Source organism: Teleopsis dalmanni, chromosome 1 (genome assembly GCF_002237135.1).
Source record: "Teleopsis dalmanni isolate 2A chromosome 1, ASM223713v2, whole genome shotgun sequence".
Lineage (NCBI taxonomy): Eukaryota > Metazoa > Arthropoda > Insecta > Diptera > Diopsidae > Teleopsis > Teleopsis dalmanni.
Window position 1 is genome coordinate 3,202,118 of NC_051846.1, and position 13,385 is coordinate 3,215,502.

Below are 13,385 nucleotides of genomic sequence, written 5' to 3' on the forward strand. Positions count from 1 at the left end.
AAGAAACACGAGCGTATGCTAAGGAGAATACATATTTCGGTACGAAGGCGGGTATCCACTTGAATGACATGCAGATAAAGCAGCCGTGCAATATCTCTGACACTTGTACAAATGTAGTCCTTCGATTTATTTTGGTGGGAAGAAGCTTCAGTATTTTAAACTTCTCTACCAACCACACAAACGACCTGAGACTTGTAATATTTTTCATGTTAGTATAATTTGAACTTCGATTATCACGATCTTTGCAGCAATAATAATTTAAAGTGACTGGATTAAACTGATAAACCTGAGCAAAAGTACTGCAAGACTTACTAAAATTGGCCAAAGAGGACAAAAACTGGTGGTTAAAAATATCAAAACCGATGTAAATAAGCAAAAATATTTGTTAACAGATCCAAAACGTACAAGAGAAATGTGTGTTATGCTTTAATAATTCTGAAGAAAATTTGATAAATAAAATAATTTATCAAAATATTTTAGTACATTTTCATAAATGTAATTTGGCAATACTCAAAACTGTAGGGTCAACCAAAAATTTGATTAATTAAAATTAATAAAAAAAATTACTGTTGTTGCAATTTAACTACTGTTCGATTAAAGCCTCTATATTAAAAACAACTAGTTTATATTAAGAATTTAGTTTCATACGTCAAAAATACGTTAAAATCAATTTAACGCAAAAGCAATTTATATATCAATATCAGATAATATCAGAAAAAATCCAAAAACGTTTCATTAATAATAGTTAATTTCTCTGAACTATATAACTATATAAACTATAGTTGCTACGTCTCTATCCTACATTTGAGATTTAAAAATATTTGGGATGAACCCTAGCGGCGAGTCAACGTGAGCAGATCTATAAAAGACACAAATTCTTAAAACATTTATTAAAATTGAAATCAATAATTGAAATCAAATGTTGGGACTTATATAGTTTAACCACATAAATAATTAAAATTAGTGCTATAAAAATGCAATTTCATGCTATTTTATGTCTCATTTTTTCTTACTTATACTAAAATATACAAATTTGCTTTAATTAATTCTTAAATATTGCAGCGGGCTCTGATGGCAAAAAATATAAGTATTGCTTTGATTTCATTTGGTGCGAGACATCGCTTAAGTACATAAGACAGATGGGCGCCCTCTATTGTAGAAAATATGTAAAACTGAACGAAAGACAGTTATTCTGTACACACACCACTAGTACAGTTGGGGCAAAAAATCAAATGCGAAATAAACGTTTGCTTGTGTACGAAATTGTTTAGACGTTTAAGTGATAAGAAATGGAAGTGTGCGTTTGTATTGAGAAGAAACTAAATCGCTTCGGAGGTGGCCGATATATGAAAAACTTCTTAACAGAAATATATACCAAAACGTTAAAACAACATTATTTAAGATAATATAATAATACCATAAAAGAATCATACAAGAATCTTCATCAATCCAAGCTGCCTTTGATCGCTCCATATATTTGTATTTAATTGCTTTAATTGCCAATTTAGTCGTTGCTAGTGAATATTGATACCTGAAAAGTTAGTTTTGAACAAGCTTGTCTATTAAAAAATCGCCCGAGAGGTCTGTAACGACACAAATTTACAAAGTAAATTTCTGTGCTACATAAAACAAGAAGCAGAGAAAAACACAGTCTGTGTGTTAAATAACCGCCACCACTACACATAATATATTTATTAACTCACGTGAAAATAACTGAAGTAGGCTTAGCTGGAAAAAAACATAAAATTGAATTAAAATGTTATTCAACATATCATGGACATTACCTGTGATCCTCGAAGCCAACGTGCCGCGGGCATCGATACATGTGCAGAATCTAAAATATACGAAAAAATTTAATTTGTTTGTTACAAATTTTATGAATGAAAACAAAACTTGTAAAGAAATTCTAAACACAACAACACTGAACACTTATTACAGAAAACACGTTTAATTATTGAACAAATATCTATTTGAAATATATATAAATAAAATAATACACAAAACAATTTAACACTCATGTTTGTACAATTTTATTTTTTATACACGTAAACAAAACAAACTTCGGCAGCAACTAAGCACATCAACGCTAGTTTTTTCTATTTACTAATTTACTTCTTTTCTTTTCACATTTAGATAATATTAAATTCACAAAATATATATGTATATTTAATACCTAGTTTTGTATTATTAATACACTTTATTTTTTTTAATAATAAAATATAAACTAAAGAGGAATAACACACGAAATAAATAAACACGGCGCGTAGTAAAAGTACTAAAAAAATCACGGCGAAGCAGAAGAAGTGAGAAAACAGTAGAACACAAAGTTCAACTTCACGGCGAAGTCAAGTACAGCAAAGAATACCGGTACGCTACACCAAAAAGCTTCGGTATGCTCAATATAAAAGGAGGCACATTTTATATAATCGGGGACTTGGGTTGCGACAAGTGAAAGAGCAAGTACTCTGGCTCATTGGGCCTTCTGGTAAATTTTACCAAACTTGAAATTTTACTTTTTCCTGAAACAAGTACACTGGCCTATTGGTCATCTGGCACATTGTGCCACAAATCTGGTTCTTTGAGTCAAACGTAGTGTAAAATTCCTTTCCTGTCTTATATGTATATTTTTTTAACCTGGCTTATTCGGTCAAATAGTTTTTTACAGCACGGAGGAAACGTTTTGTTTGTTTATTTTATAACAGAAGAGGGGCTTAAGAAGTCACACGGGTTTTGCTAAGATTCTTTTAACAAGGAGTATATGGAGAAGTGGGAAATTTTGGCATCAACATAATTTTTTTTTTATTTATTATTAGAAATGTTTCCAATGAATTTTAATTAAACTTTGTTAATCATAAGTTTATGAAATAATAAAGTTATATATATAATTTATACATATAAATCACGTTCTGTTTTCTTCTAAAACCAACGTCTCGGCAAAATTATAAATATATTGTCACGACTCTGGACGACGGCTGAGGATACCCCAGCAAAAACTAAAAATTTTTGAACGTCACCAAAAGTGTCGTTACAATTGGCGCCCGAGCAGGGACCTGGTTTTAGAAAAGAACGAACGTTGAACAGGGACGTTGTTTTAGAAAAGAACGAACGTTGAACAGGGACCTGGTTTTAGAAAAGAACGAACGTTGAACAGGGACGTTGTTTAGAAAAGAACGAACGTTGAACAGGGGACCGTGTTTTAGAAAAGAACGAACTAGGAACAGGACGAGTAAGTGTACAAACGTTTAACGCAAAGAGTCATTAGACGGTACACGAGGTAACATGGTCAAAACAGCATGGATTTCGATAGCGCGTAAAGAGGATTTGGTTCAAATTCTAGAAGAAATTAAGATCAGTACATCAGGAACCGTTGAGGAACTACGGAAACGTGTACGTGATCATCTAGCAACTGAGGAGTACACGGAAAAATTACTAGATATAATTATGGACATGGAAACTAAATATGATCGCAGTCTCTCACCCAAACCTCCAGGCATCGAAATCGACACGCCAAAAATACACATTTCAGAGCCAACCATGATGACTAGCAAATTTGAAGACATAGCGCGAATCGCCAATCAAGTGCGTAATTGGGAGGTACATTTTAATGGTGAAACAAGTCCATTACCATTTTTGGAAAATTTGGAAACACTCTCCGAAACTTATAACATTCCCCGAGACATTCTGCCAAGACTTATGCCAGAAATACTGAAAGGAAAAGCCCTAATGTGGTTCCGGAATAACAATCGGAAGTGGACACACTGGTCAAGTTTTGTTCAGGATGTTCGAGAGTTTTTCTTGCCTTCTAATTATTTAGAGCAATTAGAAGACACAATTCGGAACAAATACCAGAAGAAGACGGAGTCATTCCAAGACTATGCCCTGGCACTACAAGAGTTGATGCGATATGCTGAGTTAACAGAAAGACAACAGTTAAGTCGGATTTACCGGAATAGTAGACCAGAGTATCAGCTCCAGATCAAACCGCGTGAATTTAGCTCCTTGGGAGAATTAAGCAAACTAGCAGAAGAATTCGAACGTCTTACACAACTAAGTAGTAGAGAACGCCAATGCACTCTTGATTGGTCACCACCGATTGCCATTAATAGAACACAGATCGAAAAGGTGGACGTGCGTAATGCTTGTCGTAGATGTGGGGAAAGAAATCATTTTGCACGAGAATGCACAAAGCCTAGGAGACTTTTTTGCTGGAGTTGTGGTACTATAGGCCGTCGAACGATCGAGTGCTGCAGGGAAAATCCAACATACAGAAATCATCAGAGGCCATCGGGAAACGCTTTGGGGGTTGTCACGCCAGGCGGAACGACAACCACCCAAACATTTTATCCGTCAAATTAGAATCCAGTCAACCAAAACTGATGCAAGAAAGTATAGTCCAAAATCAAAGCATTAAATCGAATCATCATATCCAACTGAGGAGTAACCAGCAACCGATTCCACCAGACGCAAAACAAGCAACAGCAATTAGTAGGCCAATAACAAATATACTACCAACGCTAAATATGCCACACCAAAGTAATTCACAATCACACTTAGTACCATTACAGGAAAAACCACACAAGGAGGCAATTCATAAATACATCGTAACTCCTCCACAGATTTCAACGTCTTATAGGGAAAGTCCAGAAGTATGTTATCAACAAGCATATGCACAACAGTCGCTAGTTAACTACAATCAGAATACGCAACCACGAGAGCAAAAGCATCAAATCGAAGAGCATGACTTATCATCACGTCCAGCACTGCCACAACGTTTAATGATAGTACCGGAGTCATCACATGTCAATCATCCAGTACTACCAACTTCTACAAGTTCAGAATCATCATCGCAAAAGCCACAGGGGCATTCACAAGGTAATTTTAAATCATCATCGCAAACGCCACAGGGGCATTCACAAGGTAATTTTAAATCATCATCGCAAACGTCACAGGGTCATTCACAAGGTAATTTTAAATCATCATCGCAAAGGCCACAGGGGCATTCCCAAGGTAATTTTAAATCATCATCGCAAACGTCACAGAGTCATTCGCAAGGTAATTTCAAATCATCGTTACAACCAAAAGAACTTGAGCCGCAGCCGCCATCTTCGGTTAATCAACCACAGTCACCACGAGAAGCACCACCAAGAGATAATCACCAATCTGGTCAACCATCATCTTCGTCATCAACTACATCGCTACAGAGGAATTCTACTATAATACAGCCAGTATCGGATAATCGTCATGTACAACTTACGAATTCATTAGGTCCATTAGTTATCAATGTTTCAGATAGTAAACTTAACACGGAACTACCAAGCCAAGGAACTCAAGCAAAGGGTACAATCAAGCATGACAGTCAACAAGAACCATGGTCACCACAAGAGAAATTGAACGTCATTAAACCAAGCACAAAAGGAAACAAGCCAGAGATTTTCGTACAACGTCTAGGTACATTTAAACGAAAGGATGACCATCATCAGGTCAGCAACCAAGATGAGTATTACAAAATTTTCAAGTGTCCAAAGATTAGAAAGAGAAATCGAGCCTCGTTCTAAAAGGAATATTAGTAACACAAGTATTAGCATGTATCATATGGAAAATAAGGGATAAATGGAAAATCAGAAATATCAAGTGCAAATTAGCCGAAGAGGGGTCATCAACGTATCATTAAAATAAAGTTTTAGTTTAATTTCTGTTCTGAAGAAGGAGGGAAATGTAACGACACAAATTTACAAAGTAAATTTCTGTGCTACATAAAACAAGAAGCAGAGAAAAACACAGTCTGTGTGTTAAATAACCGCCACCACTACACATAATATATTTATTAACTCACGTGAAAATAACTGAAGTAGGCTTAGCTGGAAAAACATAAAATTGAATTAAAATGTTATTCAACATATCATGGACATTACCTGTGATCCTCGAAGCCAACGTGCCGCGGGCATCGATACATGTGCAGAATCTAAAATATACGAAAAAAATTTAATTTGTTTGTTACAAATTTTATGAATGAAAACAAAACTTGTAAAGAAATTCTAAACACAACAACACTGAACACTTATTACAGAAAACACGTTTAATTATTGAACAAATATCTATTTGAAATATATATAAATAAAATAATACACAAAACAATTTAACACTCATGTTTGTACAATTTTATTTTTTATACACGTAAACAAAACAAACTTCGGCAGCAACTAAGCACATCAACGCTAGTTTTTTCTATTTACTAATTTACTTCTTTTCTTTTCACATTTAGATAATATTAAATTCACAAAATATATATGTATATTTAATACCTAGTTTTGTATTATTAATACACTTTATTTTTTAATAATAAAATATAAACTAAAGAGGAATAACACACGAAATAAATAAACACGGCGCGTAGTAAAAGTACTAAAAATCACGGCGAAGCAGAAGAAGTGAGAAAACAGTAGAACACAAAGTTCAACTTCACGGCGAAGTCAAGTACAGCAAAGAATACCGGTACGCTACACCAAAAAGCTTCGGTATGCTCAATATAAAAGGAGGCACATTTTATATAATCGGGGACTTGGTTTGCGACAAGTGAAAGAGCAAGTACTCTGGCTCATTGGGCCTTCTGGTAAATTTTACCAAACTTGAAATTTTACTTTTCCTGAAACAAGTACACTGGCCTATTGGTCATCTGGCACATTGTGCCACAAATCTGGTTCTTTGAGTCAAACGTAGTGTAAAATTCCTTTCCTGTCTTATATGTATATTTTTTTAACCTGGCTTATTCGGTCAAATAGTTTTTACAGCACGGAGGAAACGTTTTGTTTATTTTTTTTACAACAGCAGAGGGGCTTAAGAAGTCACACGGGTTTTGCTAAGATTCTTTTAACAAGGAGTATATGGAGAAGTGGGAAATTTTGGCATCAACATAATTTTTTTATTTATTATTAGAAATGTTTCCAATGAATTTTAATTAAACTTTGTTAATCATAAGTTTTATGAAATAAATAAAGTTATATATATATAATTTATACATATAAATCACGTTCTGTTTCCTTCTAAAACCAACGTCTCGGCAAAATTATAAATATATTGTCACGACTCTGGACGACGGCTGAGGATACCCCAGCAAAAACTAAAAATTTTTGAACGTCACCAAAAGTGTCGTTACATGGTATCCCGTTATCTAGTGGTTTATGATTGGAGGAGAAAGATCCAGCTTTGACTACTATTTTTCTGTTGCTAAGAAAGTTTTTAATATAATTGAGTATTTTGGGACCTATTTCCCATTTACGGAGTTCATCAATAATGGTATGAGAGCCGATTTTTTCAAAGGCCTTGGTGAAATCTAAGGAAATTATGGATATATGATCTTTGGTTGTTAGAGTAGTAGTAGTTAGATAGTCTAGCATTACTAGCGGATCAACTATTGACTTCCCTTTTCTAAACCCCATTTGGTGACTATCCAGAAGCTTGCATTTTATAGCAAGCCACCATAGTCTTTTCGCTATTATTTTCTCCAGTAATTTAGATATGCAAGAATTTAAGGATATGGGCCTATATGAGTTTAAACAAGTTTTATCCGTGTTCGGTTTTGGTATTGGTATAATATTACTGATTTTGAACTGTTGAGGTATATAGTTGTTTAATATTAAATTAAAGAGGTTAACTAGGCGGTGTGTAATGAGGGGAGATAGATTTTTTAGCATTTCGTAATTAATTCGGTCTATACCTGGTGTTTTACCTGTCAGTTTCTTTAACGCTTGATTTAGTTCTATTATTGATATTTCTTTTTCTAGAAGCATAGCATTGGTTGAATGAGAGCTTGGAGTGTTTGAAGAGAGTGATGCTAGCTTGTGTTGCTGAAAAGTTGAGGGAAAGTTTGAGTTTGCCGAGAGTTGCGACCAATTGTCGCAAAGAAGCTGTGAAATTTCTTTTTGGTTAGTAACTGGTTGAGATGGTTGGTTAGGGTTAACTAAACAGTGTATTGTGTGCCGCGTTTTTAAACCACAAAAGTTGTTTATTTTGTTCCATATCTTTGCGGACGGAGTATGGGGAGATATTTCTGAGGTGAATTGAAAAGTCTTTAATCGTTTTCTAATTTTAATCTCCCGTTTTAGTTTTGCGTTAGCTTTTTTGTAGTTAAGAATATTAATTTCATTTATGTCATGTCTAAGTTTTAACCATTCTCTGTTCTTAATAATTTTTAAATTTTGTAGGGAAGAGTCCCACCAGGGTACTGTTCTATTTATGTTTTTCTTGTGATGGGTTTGAGGGATTGCTTGATTGGCACTTTGTAATATTATTTTTGTAATGTTTGCAGTTTCTTTGTTGATGTTATTACTAATTGGTCTGGAGTTGTTGTATATTTCGTTAAGGTTTTTAAATAGGTCCCAGTTAGCAAGGTCAGTTTTAAATTTTGGTTTTGGTTTCATTATGGGATGGTTGTTAGTTTCAAAAAGGTTAATATGAATAGGGAAATGATCACTTCCGTATAGTTGTGTATCAGTTTTCCATTTTGCTTGAAGCGTTAATAATGGAGTGGATAGGGTTATGTCAACGTGTGTGAAAGAATGATGTGTACTAAAGTGTGTAGGGGACTTGTCATTTAGGATGGAGAGTGGGGATTGTGTTAAAAATTTGAAAATGGTGTTACCTCTGCTATTGTTAGTTGGGGAACCCCAGCTTTTGTGCCAACTATTAAAGTCACCTGTAATTAATACGTTTTTTTGAAGATTCTCGAAAGTTTTCCTGAGATGTTGAATTTTAAATGGTTTATTGGGAGGGATGTAGGCTGAAACAATGGTAAATTTTTTTGTGGATAGTATTATAGCACCATTGCTTCAATGTCTTCATTAAGTTTTGCTAGTTTGTGTTGTATGGAGTTGTGAATAAGTAGTCCTACGCCACCAAAACTGTGGGTAGAGGAGTTATGACTGTAGAGTGAAAAATTGATTGGGATAGGGATGTTGGTTAAGGAGTTAAGATGAGTTTCTTGTAAGGTGATTATTTTGGGATTGTATTCTTTGATTAATATTTGCAAATACTGAAAGTTGTTAATGTAGCCATTTATGTTCCATTGAATTATTTTAATACTCATTCTAATATAATAATATAATAATTATTAGTTATAAAATATAGATAGAGAAAAAACGAAATATGTTTTTATATACTATCGCTATCACTGTTTTGTGTCGTTTTGGTCTTACTTGTTTGCTTATTATTTTTTTGTTTAGTTAAATTGATGTTATTTGCCTTTAAGTATGTTTTTGGAGTGCTAGACTTATCTTTCATACGGTTTTCTATTTCTAGTGTAGTGTTAGAAGAAGCTTCATTGGTGTCGTCGGCTGAGTGAATATCCATTAGATCGTCAAGAAGATATCTGTAAGTTACCGGATTGGATGCCTGTTGTAGTGATGTTGCTGTATTGATTGACGTGGTAGTTTTTTGCTTTTTTGTTACATGGGAGGATGATATTTTTTTGTCGTCTGGTTTATTTTTTGTAATGGATTGAAGTCCTTTAGAAGTTAATGCGATCGAAGTATTTTGATTTTGTGTTATGATGTTTTTATTGCCATTTTTGTAATTTATTTGAGCTGTTGATGTGTTAGATGATTGTGTTTTTGGAAGTATATTAGGTGACTGAGATGTGGTAAGCATTTTTGCATACGTAGTAGGTTTTTCAGAGATGTGACGGCTGAAGTATAACCCTAGAGCAGTTTTATGATCTACCTTTTCAGTTGTTTTTATTGCTGTAATCTCTTGTTGTTTTTTGAAGACTGGGCAATTTTTGTCGCGTGCATTGTGATTACTGTTATATTCTGGGTTGTCTTTACAGTTGATGCAGTTTTTAATTTGGGTGCACACCTCGTTTTCTTCGCAATGTGATTTATTGGAGCAATTTGAGCAAATATAGTCACTTTTACAGACTGTAGTAGGGTGTCCAAATCGACAGCATTTTCTGCATTGTAATGGCAGCGGGATGTAGTTTCTCACGCGTACAGCCTCGTAGCCGATCATAATTTTTTCAGGAATTGTAAGTGTTTCAAAAGAGGTTATGATTAGGCCAGTTTCTACAAGAATTTCATTTTGTTTTTTCAGAATTTTTTTTACTTCTACAACCTTTTGGGTCTTCAGTTCCTCAACTATTACCTTTTCGTCGATATTTCGCAATTCGTTAGAGTAGATGACGCCTTTTGATATGTTCAGTGATTTATGCAATGTTGCTGTTACTTCATAATCTCCAATTTTATTTAATTTAAGTAATTTTTGTACTTGGGTAGAATTTTTAGTTTTTATTAGCAAGCTACCTGCTCTTGTTTTTTTGCATGTTTCCACTTCTCCTCCGCAAGTATAATCAATTACTTTTTTGATTAAGAAAGGTGATGCATTTTCTAGTGATTTTTTATCGTTCCTTGTTATTATTAAATATTTTGGGTCGCTTGTATTATAATTATTGTTGTTTAGAAACCGGTTTTGTATGTCTGTTGGAAGTGACATTATGATTGTAATGGAGGGCAAAGGCCCACAGAGCACTTTATGTTTTCGTCTGCTTTAGCTGTTTTTTTATTATAGATATAAAGTTATTTTTTAGAGAATTTTTTTTTTTTCTATAATTGTTTATTCTTTTAATATCGTCTGTATTCACCGTAAGTTTGTTGATAAACAGTAAATTTTTTGTGTATAGGTTTATTCGAACGAAACTGATAAAGCGCCACACGTACTATTTCGCTTGACTTCTTGTTCGGAACTGTGTACTTTATTTATTTTTTGTTAATGTTTTTTGTTTGATTAATTTTATTATTTTTGGCACTGTTTGGTGTTGTGTATGCTGCTTCCGCAGTTTTCGCAATATTTTAGTTTTGTGTAACCTTTCGACTTATTTACTATGTCTTTTATACTGTTCATTTGGATACACAATTTTTGAATACTTTTATTATTATTATTATTGTTTTTAATTTTTATTTTGGTTTTTATTCACTTTTTGGGTTTTTTGTATTTGTCATATTTATCATATTTTTCCTTCTGCGGATTTGTCGTATTCTTTACAAAATTCGCGGTGTTCGTCGCGTAATTGATAACTAAATTCCTCTAGTGCTTCGTCACTAAGGAATTCGTTCACTTCTTTTTCCGCTTTCCCGAATATTTCCTCGTGGAAATTCAAATGATAGTCTAAGTTTTGTTTCGTTTTAAAGTCTTTACCGCAGAAAGCACACGCGTTATGTATTTTTACGTGAAGTTCGCGTTCTTCACTTGTATCGAAATCTAAATCACAGAACCCGCAAGGAAAAGGCTTCATTTCACTCTTAAATATGTTGTTATTATTGTTTTTATTATTGTTTATGAATAATCTTCGCTTTATGTTAATAATATAATATTCACTTATTATAATATAATATTTAATAATATTCACTTTTCACTTCTTTATTGTTTTATGGCAAAAAATTTTCTCAAATTTTTTGCGTTTTACCCTCGTTATTAGTTTTTATTATTATTTTATTTATTTGTTGCAAAAATTTTCTTAAATTTTTGCTTTCATCCTCGTCGCCAGTTTTGTGGTTGCACGCATAAAATTAATAAAACACACAATTTAATAATAGTTCAAATCGTATAATTTTATTTTCCGTAATTACTTTAATATTTTTCTATTTCAACTTTTAATAACTTTAATAATTAACTTTTAATAACTTTAAACAATTTTGGATGTTTATTAACTTTTAATAATTTTTCAACAATTTTAGATATTTTATTTATTTTTTAATAACATTTAATAATTTTAGGTGCTTTATTAACTTTAAACAATTTTGGAGGGTTTTATTAACCTTTAATCATTTTTAATAACTTTAAAACAATTTTGGATGTTTAATTAACTTTTGATAACTTTAAGCAATTTTGGATGTTTAATTAACTTTTGATAACTTTAAACAATTTTGGATGTTTAATTAACTTTTGATAACTTTAAACAATTTTGGATGTTTATTTACTTTTGATAACTTTAAACAATTTTGGATGTTTAATTAACTTTTGATAACTTTAAACAATTTTGGATAACTTTAAACAGTTTTGTATGTTTTGAGAACTTTAATATTTTTATTAAGAACCGATTGAATCTTTTCAATAACGGAACCGAACGTGAAATTGTAATCTTTAACAAAAATCTAATCTTAACATAGATGATCCTGGGTTTTATACCCCCAATAACAGTATCAAAAATCAAGCTCTCAACTCTGTTAAGCTGAAGCTTTTGGTTTTTGTATGGACAAGAGCTTAAAGTTTTGTTCTAACAGAACTTTGGCATAAAGTTTTAATGTTACTTAAAATTGTAACAGAAGCGTCCTCTGTTATTGTCATGACAACGAAAAAATGTAATGCTATTTACATAGCGTCATCTCTCAAGCTCTCTGCTTGAAATTATGCTATGATCAGCAGAAATAGTACAGTTCATCTTTTGACTGTATGTGTGTCATGAATTCTTAAGAAGATGATCACGCGATAGATAGATGCGTGTATCTTCTTAAATGTTTATAGTAACGTTTCCTGCTGTGGCTACTTACTGTCCCAAGTGCGTTTATTAGGGTTTTGTTTATATTGCATTGGAATGTTAAGTGTAGCATAAAATGCTAAAGTATGAAATATTACTATACTTGGATGCTGTATAGATTTTAGAATTTTGTGAAATGATATTTTATTTACTGTATAGATTTTAGAATTATGAAATTGAGTGACCCTAATAAATTATAGATTTTATTAATTAAATTTTTTGGGTACAGTAGAGGAATATTAGCATTAATGCTAATATGTAACTATATTATAAATTGTGATAAAATTCGTTAAATTCTGTGTAATGACATATATCTTGTTTACATTTGAATTTTGCAAATACCCGGAGGAAGTTAATTGTTGTCCCCCGGGGTGTCTACGTTTCCCTGAAATTGCAGAAAGTTTATTTTACGACCGTTTCTGTTATAATGTGGTCCTTGTCTGTTATTATTGGGCCTGTTATTGTGGTTATTATTGTTGGTTGGTCTAAAATTGTTGCGGTTGTTGTAGTTGTTTGGTCTTTGTATAGTACTATTATTGTAAAAGTTGTTATTACTGTTGTTGTTTCTAGATTTATTATTATTTGTCATGCTGAAATTGTTATTGTTGCCTGAATTGTTGTTTTTTCTGAAAGTGTTTTTGTTGGGGTACCTTCTATGGTCATTAGTGTTGTAGTTATTGCGATTATTGTATCGTTTATTATTAGAGATAAACATAACCCTTGCGTTGTTATTATCATTAATTTGTTTAAGTTCTAGGGCTAGGTCTACGGCTGTCTCTAAAGATTTTGGGAGTGCGGAAAAAATAGTTTGTTTAAATTGGTCGTTTAAACCATTTTTAAATACGGTTAAGCTATATTGTTC